The sequence below is a fragment of the Orcinus orca genome, chromosome 13 (assembly GCF_937001465.1).
Source record: "Orcinus orca chromosome 13, mOrcOrc1.1, whole genome shotgun sequence".
Lineage (NCBI taxonomy): Eukaryota > Metazoa > Chordata > Mammalia > Artiodactyla > Delphinidae > Orcinus > Orcinus orca.
In genome coordinates, this window is record NC_064571.1 from 32,569,792 (window position 1) to 32,580,582 (window position 10,791).

General features: G+C 49.8%; 1 pseudogene; it reads right to left on the minus strand.

Annotated features, from left to right (window-relative positions):
- Nucleotides 1–3,594: 3,594 nt before the first annotated feature.
- Nucleotides 3,595–5,005, minus strand: LOC101278582 (STARD3 N-terminal-like protein; annotated as a pseudogene).
- Nucleotides 5,006–10,791: the final 5,786 nt, after the last annotated feature.

Below are 10,791 nucleotides of genomic sequence, written 5' to 3' on the forward strand. Positions count from 1 at the left end.
CTGTTGCCAAGCAACCCTGCATAATGAATGTGGCTTCCATGGCTGGGCCACAGAGGGTGAACCCTGGTCCGGCCACTCTAGCCACCCACTCCGCCCAGCTGTTGTTTCTCATTGTGGGCTCATAAATCGGTTCTCAAGTTCTGACTGCTCAGATTCTGTGGGCCAGCCTCCCCCAAGCCTGGATGTGGGTGAATTCTCCACCTGTCGCCTGTGGGACTCGCCTGGGGCTGGCCTTGCCCTGCCCCTTCTCTCTCAGCTCCCGTTAGAGCGTCTTCCAGTCCTGGGAAGTGTGTGAAGTGAGCCCTGCCCTCTAGGGATTTACAGTCTGAAGAGGGAGGCCGCCAGGCAAAGGAACCCCGGATCTTAGAGTGGCCCGGTGTCGCGTCCCCTCCTCACTCCCATCTGTGCAGGGGCAGAGGGAGGGTCACGTGGTGGGGCTGAGGGCCAGGAAGCGTTCCACAGAGGAGGTCTTTAAGCTGAGTCTCAAAAGACAAGTAGTTGCTTTCCAAGACGATGCCGGGCAGAGGGAGAAATGTGAGGGGCGAGAGGGAGGCCAGCCGGGCTGGTGCCGGCTAACGGGGTGACTGGGGCAGCGGAGACAGAGGGCCAGGTGGGAGGGGCCTGCACGGCCTTTGAGGAAACTCCAGAAGGCCAGGGATAGCCAACGCCGGATTTCTTCACCTCTAAGAGGCAATCAGTTCAAAAGTGCATTATAAATTTAATACGTTTTGGAGAAAGAAAAAAATCAACCCTGTTAGCATTAATGTATGCACCCACGGTATATCCTGATTTAAAAAGCAGTAAAATGTGTTTGTGGCGGATGGGAGGGGGGTGGCTGTGGGTCCTTAAGTAGAGAAAACACGTGACTTCATCTCAAGTACCAACTCAGACCCATGCAGCTGTCTGATGGGAGGTGCTGCACAGTATCCTGGGACTGTGTTCAGACACGGCCAGAAAGGTGCCGTGATCGATTAGTGCTGTCTGTCCTGGGAGCTAGTGTGGAGAATAAGCCCCTGCCTCCTCTGCTGTGTGCAATCAGGGGCTCTTCAACCTTAGGTAACGGGAAGGCAGGGAAGTGACACGGTGACATCTGTATTTGTAACACACCTGAGCCTCTCCACAAACTCAGAGATGTGTGAGAAATGTCATTAAAAAAATTTTTTTTTCCAAAATTAAAGCTAATTATGTCTAACTCTGAGCCCCCATTCAGCCAGGCTCTTAAGACAGTCACTCTCAGTCATTTTGGGGGCATTTCCTGCTCTGGATTGGGGAAAGGTCCCAGGATCTTATGTGGCACTGAAGCATGGAGGGGAGGGAGGCTGCAAGTCATAGATACCCATGTCTCTGTCCACAGGATCCCTCTAGGCCACGTGACTGTGCTGCTGTCTGTGCCATGCACAGTCGTACAAGGGGTCTGGGGTCCTGCCTTCCTAGGGACACCAGGCAGCCCCTCCCTGTGATGTCTTATCACTTCTCAGGATGAGGCTGCTGAGTGGTGTGTGGGTGTCTCTTCTCTCCAGGACTGACTACTGTCTGTCCCCTGTCCAGTTAGATCTGTCCTCTTCATCTCCTCTCACTGACCCTGAGGCCACCCCACACCTCCCGTCCTGGGCACTCCAACGAACATATCATCATCGTGGGTTTGGGCAGGTACAGAATACAGGAGGGGAGAGTATCTTCCGTCTTACAGGCAACACTGACTTTTGGCCCAGTGATGTAAGAGAGCCCTAAAAGCCCTGGCTACTTGACTGAGATGGAAGAATCAGGAGCAAACCACACCTTGGTATTTTCCTGTTCCACAGCCCACAGATAGGGCTCAGGGAATACGACAGGGTCAAGGGAGGTCGTCTGGTGGGGATTTTGTGCTGCTCGGGTGCTGGCTGACGAGGCTACGCAGGCTCAGTAGGGAAGGGGGCCGATTCCCAAGGTAACGAGGAGGAACCAACAGGACTTGGGGACCTCAGTTATGGGGTGTGAGAGAGGGACAAGTCTAAGGCAGCAGTTCTCAGCTGGAGGCAGTTTTGCCCCCAGGGCACATTTGGCAATGTCTGAAGACCAGTTTGGCTGTTACAGCTTTGGGGGGGTGGGGAGGTTGCTAATGGCAACCTCCAGGGATGCTGCAAAGCGTCCTGCAGTGCACATGACACCTCCCACCCCACTCCCAACACAGAATTCCTCAGCCCCAGATGTCAGCAGTGCCGAGACTGAGAGAGTGCGCCTGACGTGACTCATAGGTACTGACGTGACCACTTCTTTCTAAATTTCAGGAAACCCCTGCAGTGTAGATTTTATCCCCATTTAACCGATGGGGAAGTTGAAATTGGGAAAAGTTAGTCTGCCCAGCGTTGCTATAATGGTAAGTGATTGAATGGTAAGTGATTACAGCGTTGCTGTAATGGTAAGTCAGGCAGGTTGAAGCCTGCCTGACTTTAGAATGTTCAATTCAGTCCACCGGAGCTGTTTGGACAAACAAAGATTTGGCTAAAATGAATTTAGGTTGTTTGCATTTATTATAAATAGAGCAAGGCAAGACAAAGTGGGTGAAAATGAATTTGAACAGCTGAAATGACCAACAAAGAGGTTAACTAAACAAGTGTGTAAGGTATTTGCAAAACTCATGAACATGTTAACTGTGGTTGGAAACATTCATTGTTTTTATCACATTTTTTTATGAAAAAAAATTCACAAAAATCATCAAACAAGTAGAGGAGAAATATTAGCTGAAAATAAATTAGGAGGGGAAAAGACCCCCTAAATACCTTACCAAAGTTCCACGACCATTTTTTTATTGTTGCTTATTATTGCTTGATGATTTTTTCATTGTTTAAATTCCTTTTAGTGTCTTTTTCTTCTTTCTTTTACAAAAGCAGTAGTGCTCATTATAGGAAAACCAGAAAATTAGGTCAATCCAAAAAAATATAAAGAAACATCATGAAGAACCCTGCACCCACTCACCCTCCCTAGGTCAAATGTGGCATATTTTTCTAGATCTTTCTCTATAGACATTCATATGGATGGATTTTCCTTCATTCTTTCTCTTTCACTCTCTTTTCCTTTTCAAAAAGGAAATCCTCGTTTTTCCTTTTTAGCAAAAATAGGATTATGCGGTAATTTCTGTTTTGTAAATTCCCATACTTTATGTGGCCAATTCCCTATTTTTGCAGGTTCAGACTATTTCCAACATTTTGCTGTTACAAACTGCACAACAGAGTAATGAAAAGGAACATACTGCAACCACACGACACACAAGCCTCGCAGCCATACTGTTGAGTGAAAGTAGCCAGACCCAGACATGTACGCTGTGATTCCATTTATAAAATATTCTAAAACCAACAGGTAAAACTAAACTACAGTGGGTACAGATGTCTCCTCAGGAGGCAAAATTATAAAGACAAGAAAGAATGTGATTAGGGCAGAAGCAGTGTTGGCCTGTCCCTTTGGGTTATGAGAGTTCTGTGTCAGGAAGGGCATTTAGGGGCGCCTGGGGGCTGGCAGCGTCCTGGTTCTTGCCTGGGTGGTGTTTATAATAATTTACTATGCAGCACATTTATGTTTTATGTACTTTTATCTGTACGAGTGACATTTCACAATAAATTTTTTTTTCATTTTGATATGTTGGATTTTATTACCTTTTAAAATTGTACAAATAGTGTATGTGCGTGAGTTAAAAAAACACACGGGAAATGTAGGGAGTTAAAAAAGAAAGACAAAAGAAATCTGAGACATGGAACAAAAAAATTCCATTCTGCAAGTCAAAATAAAAAGATATTTTGCATACTAAAAAAGTGTTATTCCAATATATTAAGAAGTCCTTTGATCAGGAACACAGCACAAGACTTTCTGCAACTACTCAATGACAGGTCAGACTCAGTCTCACTGAATACAGGATGGATCATGACATTATCTTACCAGCCACAGGCAGGTGACTAAATGTATGCGGAGATGGTACCATGTCTGTGAGGTATTACAATCAATAAATTTTTTATTAGCCGTTCAGTAATGTCAGCAGTGGATGTCACCATTTCAGCCTTCAATAGGGAGACCCCCAGTTCCAGTCCTTTTTTCCCTCTGGCGACTTTCAGTGAAGGTTTTTCACATTTAACAAAAGTCTTACTCATAGTTCTAAAAGTGGTTTTCCACTGTCCTGCTTTTCTTCAGTTTCATTTTCAGATCCTGCTTCGGATCCAGGAGGAGAATAAAACTGACCATCAGAAAGACCACGATGTATCAGTGCCGCCCTCTCCGAGGCATCCTGAGCTATCAGGAGTGTTTTCTTCTGCCTCTTGAGGTAACACCTTGAAATCCAGGAACCACGTCTCGATCCAGGCAAAGATGAAGGAAATGATGGGCAGCACGTAGCCGAAAGCCCCTTGACAGAAAAGCTTTGAGAGGATCGCTTTTGCTTTTGCTAGTGAAAGGGCACTGGTCACTGCTGTCATCAACGCTATGGCCCACCAATGGTGCAGTCTGCACGCGGCATATGCAAGTATTAACACTTTAAATTGAAAAACTGCCAAAAGAAATATATCAGAATAAGAAGAGAAGTAGTCATACTGCACCACCTCTTTCTGTAACGTGTTCTCAATACCTCCATTCACATTTAACTCTATTATCCACAGTAGCGTTACAAATAAGAGGTCAAAGGGGACAAACAAACAAAGTCCTCCTGACGTCAGATATGCCTTTCTTTTCCCTTCCTTCATAGGACTCAATCCTGGCCATGAGTTGCGTGGGGTTGATGGAATGGACGTCGCGCAGGGAAGCGTGCGAGCTCTGACTCCCCATGAGAGCGTTCTCCATGTCTTCTGGCAGGGGGTTCATCCTGCAGGAGGGTTAAAGGAGCCTCTCTCCAGCTCCACCAGTCCTAGAGAGAAGAGATCTCACCAGGTGGTTCCGGGCCGGCTGCCCGAGGCTGCACAACAAATTTTTTTAAATGAACAGAATGAAAAGCAATAGCTAAAATATTAACTAGAAATTTAAAGCAGAGAGTAAAACTCTTCTGAAATTTAAGCAAAATACTTGAAAAGGCACGAAAGAATGCACTCCACTTGCGTGCTACATCAAAATTCCAATGTTTGAAAAGTAAGGTGGAGTATATTTTTTTAGACCAAATTGTCCTTCGGGCTGAATTGTTTTCCTCTCACCTTGTTCTCAACCAAATTGTTTTCTTTCGGATTTCTTTTGTTTTTGACCAAGTCATCTGGATTATTCTAAAGCTCAGGCATTTTCCGTGACCCTCATTATGCTGCCTTCATACAACTCTGATGGTGATGAAGCCCTTCCTGTGTAGTAGAAACCTCACTCCCTGTGTCCCACCATCTGTCCTTGGGGCACATGACACTGGAGACTATGGTCTGCCTCAGCTCTCAGCCGGAAGTTTGTCTCTTATTCATTTACTCACTCACCCATCCGTCCATCCAGCCGTGCTTCTATCCATCCAACCATAAATGTGGGTCACTGAGCGCCCACTGCCTGCCAGACACTGGCCTCGGTGCTGGGGTAGAGCCGTAGTGGAGAGTTCAGCCTCTGCTCTGACACAGCTGCATTTGAATACCAAACGGACAAAAAGATGATTTGTCCTGTGGTGATGAAGAGAAATGAAGCAGGGTGAGGGGGATAGTGGATTGAAGTGATGGGGGATGTGCAATATTATGCTGAGGGGGTCAGGGAGGCCTTGTGGATAAGGTGATATTTGCGCAGAGACCTGAGTGAAGGGAGGTGGCCGGGATGGCATTCCAGGCAGGAGTAGCGAGTGCAGAGGCCCAGCCCACAGGCCAGGGCGGGCGGAGCAGAGTGAGTGAGGGGTAGGGTGCTAGGACCTGAGCTCGGGGAGGGTGGCCAGGGCCAGATCAGGTGGGGACCCACCACTGACGAGACATAGACGGGCTGCTGAACTTGATGGAGATCAAGGAGGGTTTGGGCCAGTGAGGAATGCTGAGACCTGATGTCTGTTTTAAAGGGGTCATGGATGGGGGTTTGGGGAGAGCCTGGGGTGGGGTGAGGGCAGCAGAGCCAGGAAGGAAACTTTGCTGGGCCCAGTGCTGTCTGGGGCCCTGAGCCCCCATCCCGGGGCCCCTCCTTGCTCTGCTTTGCCCTACGGGCCTCTTCATATAACCTAGGGCCTCTGCTTTGTGGTGGCCCCTTCACTCTGGAGACTTGGCGTCGAACCTGCCTGCCGACAGCCCCTCTGTGACAGGTGCATTCATGGCCGAGTACTGGAGTCTGTCCTCTCTCTTAAAATGCGTCTGTCCAAGATGCCCCTCACTTCAGCCTGTCAAGAACATTTGGATCCTGATTCTGTCAGGTGGTCTGGGTGTCATCCCAGATGTGGAGAACATGTCAGCCACACCTGACTCCAAGTTCCCGGGGTCCTGGTGAATGGGTCAGGGGTGAGGACAGTGTTCCATTCACACCGCCTGCCGCTGTCTTGCTGGTCGACCCATGTCCACTCATTTAACCTTGGCGTGGCCACGAGTGATTTGTTAATAAAATACTGAAATTTGCAGGTGATTTACTTTTTAAAAATATGCACTAGAGCAGATTCCACGCTAGTCCTGTAAGAACGTTATTCTCATTTACTTTCAATCCAAGGAACTTTCTTGAGTTGGGAAGAAAGGGCGGTGTTCCTTCTGCTTCTGACAGGTGACTCAGACCCACGTCGACTCTGCTGCTGCCTCTGTGGAAACCCCCAGAGGAGCCCCAGTTCCTCTAGACAAGGTGCGGGTTACCTTCTGCCCTGAGGCAGCTCCCTTCTATACTTTGGCAAGTTTATTTCCACTACTTAGAGGAAAACACACTCACCTTCCCTCTCCTCACTCTTGACCCTCATAACCTCACCCTTGCTTACTCAACCTCACTTCTCCCTGCTTGCAAAAGAAAAGACTGGAACGTTTTTCATTATACACAGGCAGTGCTCTTTTTTTTTTTTTTTTTTGCGGTATGCGGGCCTCTCACTGTTGTGGCCTCTCCCGTTGCGGAGCACAGGCTCTGGACGCGCAGGCTCAGCGGCCATGGCTCACGGGCCCAGCCGCTCCGCGGCATGTGGGATCTTCCCGGACCAGGGCACGAACCCGTGTCCCCTGCATCGGCAGGCGGACTCTCAACCACTGCGCCACCAGGGAAGCCCATCCTGCACTCTTTTGATGAGTTCCTTGAAGATGTAGGCATTTTAGCAAGGCCCTCTCTCAGAACCACCCCTGCACTGCCTGCTTTCTCTTTGAGAGCTACCCTGCAGGGCTGAGGGGCTTAGGGCTAGCTTTGCCCTTCTGAGGAGCAGCAAGGCGAGGGACCACCTGGAAAACGGCCCCTCCTCCACCCTGTCACCTTCAGTCCCTGAGTCATCCTTTCTCTGCTCCTCCTTTCAGTTTAACCACTTCCTGCCCACAATGTGTTGTCTAAATAGCACAGTCAGAATGACATACTTGAACACTTCCCTACCCTCTCATGTAATTTTCCCTTCCAGGCTGATTTCTTTCTGAAGTCAAAATTTTGTTTCCTAAAAATCTAAGTTACGTTCCCAGCACTCCTCCAGCTTCTCTCCTTGCTAGTGAAATAACCATAATTGCTCATAGGCATTAAATGCTTCCTGACCCTCAGGCACTGGGCTTTCCATACTTCATCTCCTTTAATTCTCCCAAAGAGACCCAGGAAGTAAATACAGCCCACGACACTTGCCCCAGGTCACCCAGAGAGGAAAGGCTGGAGTTGGCTTTGGCCTGCGGATCCATCCCACCAGAGTGTGTGTGCTTGACCTTCACCCTAGGGACACAGTGCTCCCCCTAAGGATCTCTCCTTCCTCCACTTGGCCAGCCCACTCGTCTTTGTTGATCAGAATTAGCTCCAGCGCTTCATGAAAACATCATCTCCTACCTTCCGTGCGATGTGAATATCAGCAAGGCCGGGCAGGAGTCGGTCAGATGCTCTGCCTGTAACTAAATGAACTTTCCAGCAGATGGATGTTGGGTCTCTTATCCCACTGGTCCCTGTGCAGGGCTGGGGACTGCTTCCAGGTGTGACCCAGCCTGGCATCTGGGTGGCCAATAGGGTTGGCTGGGCCGGTGTGTTTCTCGCTTTTCTCTGTCCCCTCGGCCCTCCAGGTGTCTTCTCTCCTGGGTCACGGTTTCCCTGAAGGTAGACAGATCCCTGACACAGAGCTCCCTGCCTTGACTGTCCTCGTTCATCTCTGCCCCCGGGTGAGGCCAAGGGCATCCTATAAAAGGCGCCCCCTCCTCCCCCAGAGCCTCAGTGAACCTCTCCAGCCCCCGAGACCCTCGGCTGCCAGCTCTGTCGTGACTCTGGGGCCATATCCTTTGCTCCTGTGCTGGCTCTTGCCTCAGCTGCCCGCTAAATCCAGAGCCTGTCTTCACCAGAGACACTGCCTTCACTCACAAGGAGGGAGGCTCCCAGAAGCTCCAGCCAGGCGGAGCCTGCCCTCCTGTCTGCCTGAAAGGGGCTCCCCCTCTCTCTCCCAACCTGCAGCTTCCTTTGCCTCTGGGCAACCTATTCACTCCTAATCAGCAGCCCCATCCACCTTATCTGGGTTCCACATGGATGCCCCAGGAGTCCCACATGGGACAGAGGGGGAGCAGAGCTGATTTGACACCCGGCCAGTGCCAAGCCCTGCTTCCCATGGGGCCCTTGACCCCTGGAAGCTGAGTGTCCCAAACTGATGGGAAGGAAGACCTAGTGGGCAATGGGAACAGGGGCTGCTATTCCAGAGTCTCTGGCAGGGAGCCTCGGTGTGTCCCTCCTTGTCTAGGTCACAGTGACACCTCAGCAGTGGACAAAGGGGCACTCGATGACAGGGACTTGGAGGCTAAGTAGGAGCTGTATTTAATAAATACTGGTTGAATCAATAGAGTGGTGTCACGGGGTCTTCAGCCCAAAAAACGTGGTAGTGGAAGATCGCCTTCAACTCCTCTACAGGTCGTGCTCCCCCAGGAGCAGCCTGGGTTGCTGCCACAGGGCCTGCGTCAGGGTCAGGAATGGCTGGGTCAGGGCAGACTCAGAGGGGAGGAGGGATCCGGCGGTGGGTGGGAGGTGGGAGGGAAATTACTTAGCAATGACGATCCACAATTGTCTTGTGCCTTCCGCGTTTCTGCCCCACTAACAGGAGGACCCCTCCGTGGAAAATAGGTAGCTGCATTCGAAGCCTTAAAAAAGAAAAGGTGCTCTGCGTGGAAAATAGATTAGAATCGGACACAGTTGCAATTTGCAAAAATGGAGGCAAGGGAGTGTTGGGCTCTGGAGTCAGAGCTCACTGGCTCCGTGGACTTGAGGCAAGATGCCTCAGCTCTCTCTGCTTCCTCCCCTGTGACATGGGCATGACGAGGGCCTCAACCCCAGAGCCGTGAGAGTTCCCCAGGGCACGGAGCAGAGCGAGTTGACCGTGATTAAGACATGGGTCCAAACAGCATTACAAAGGGCACTTTTCATCAGGCTACTGTGAACCAACAAAGTCAGGAAACTTTGGAAATAAGATTTGTCATCTTGTAGGGGAGGCTATCTTTATGTGAGAGCTGTCTTCGTAGTTACCTGTGGTTCAGAGTCTCCTCTCCTCGGCCACAGTAAGTGGGGATCCTGAGGCTGGGGCAGAACGTAGCTTTCTTCCATGTTGCTGGCAATGTAGTCTTTGGTGGGTTCAAATTGGAGCCTGACCACAGAGATGGGTTCTAGAATCACATGTCCTAGGAGGGTCCAGATGTGTCCCTCCTTTTTGGAGAAAGCAGAAGAGCTAGGCTACTTTCCCCAAGCAGAAATACCAGAAGGATCCTTTTTTTCATAAGACCCCCAGGCCATCACAGTTTACGTCTAGGGCATCATAAAAACACTTCAAAAATTTTTGGTGGTATTTACGATAAGAAGTCACTGGTCAAGAAAGAGAAAGACACCCCTTTCCTTCCCCTTAACTCGGAACGAGCGCTCGGCTGAGGGAATGTGCTTCAGGATGATGTTCTTGGCTCAGAAAACTTGCCTGGCCGAGGACTTGAACGCCAGTCGGTTGCACTAGAAAGGCAGCTCCAGAGGGCAGGGTTTTGTGTGTTTTGTTCATTGGTTTGTCTTCAGCGCTCAGATAGAGAGACTAGGCACTCAATCCCTGTTTGTCAAATGAATGACTAAATGTGAATTAACCAAGGGGTTAATATGTAAAAAAACGAATCTCCGAAATCAGGTGACTTTTCTCCTCTCAGTAACTTGTGCAACACAGGAGGTCCTTCCCTGTGTGGTGTCGCCACACCGCCCATCACACACCACGGGCTCCCAGCCACGTCCCAGTCCCAGGAGCTCTTCCTTCCCCATCACCTGCCTCGTTGCACTGGCTGTTCTCTTTCCCTGCAAGGCTTCTTTCCATCCAACACCCACACTTTCTCCAGGGCCCAACTCGAATGCCACCACCTCTGTGATTTCTCACAGCCCGTCCCTGTACTTTACTCCACCACCGACTATATTGCATCAAACTGTGAATGCATCTCCCTCTTTCCCACCAGACCACAGGCTGCCGGAAAGACGGGGCAGTCTCGTTTGCTGTGCGGCCCCGAACGCAGCCTGCACGGTCAGACGGGTCGCAGGGAAGCCTATGGAAAGCTAGGTTATCTGGGATGTTAACAGAGCGAGCGCATGAGCAGGAGAAACGGGAGGAGAGCAGCTGGGAAGCGCTTCAACCAGAGCCACACAATCAAAGCTCCCATCACAGAATCCAAGGGCTGAAAACTTTTGGCCAGCAAATTTTCCATGAAATCAAAAGGAAAAAGAAACCTGATTAACTCAGCTCTGTAAGTAAAAACCATGGAA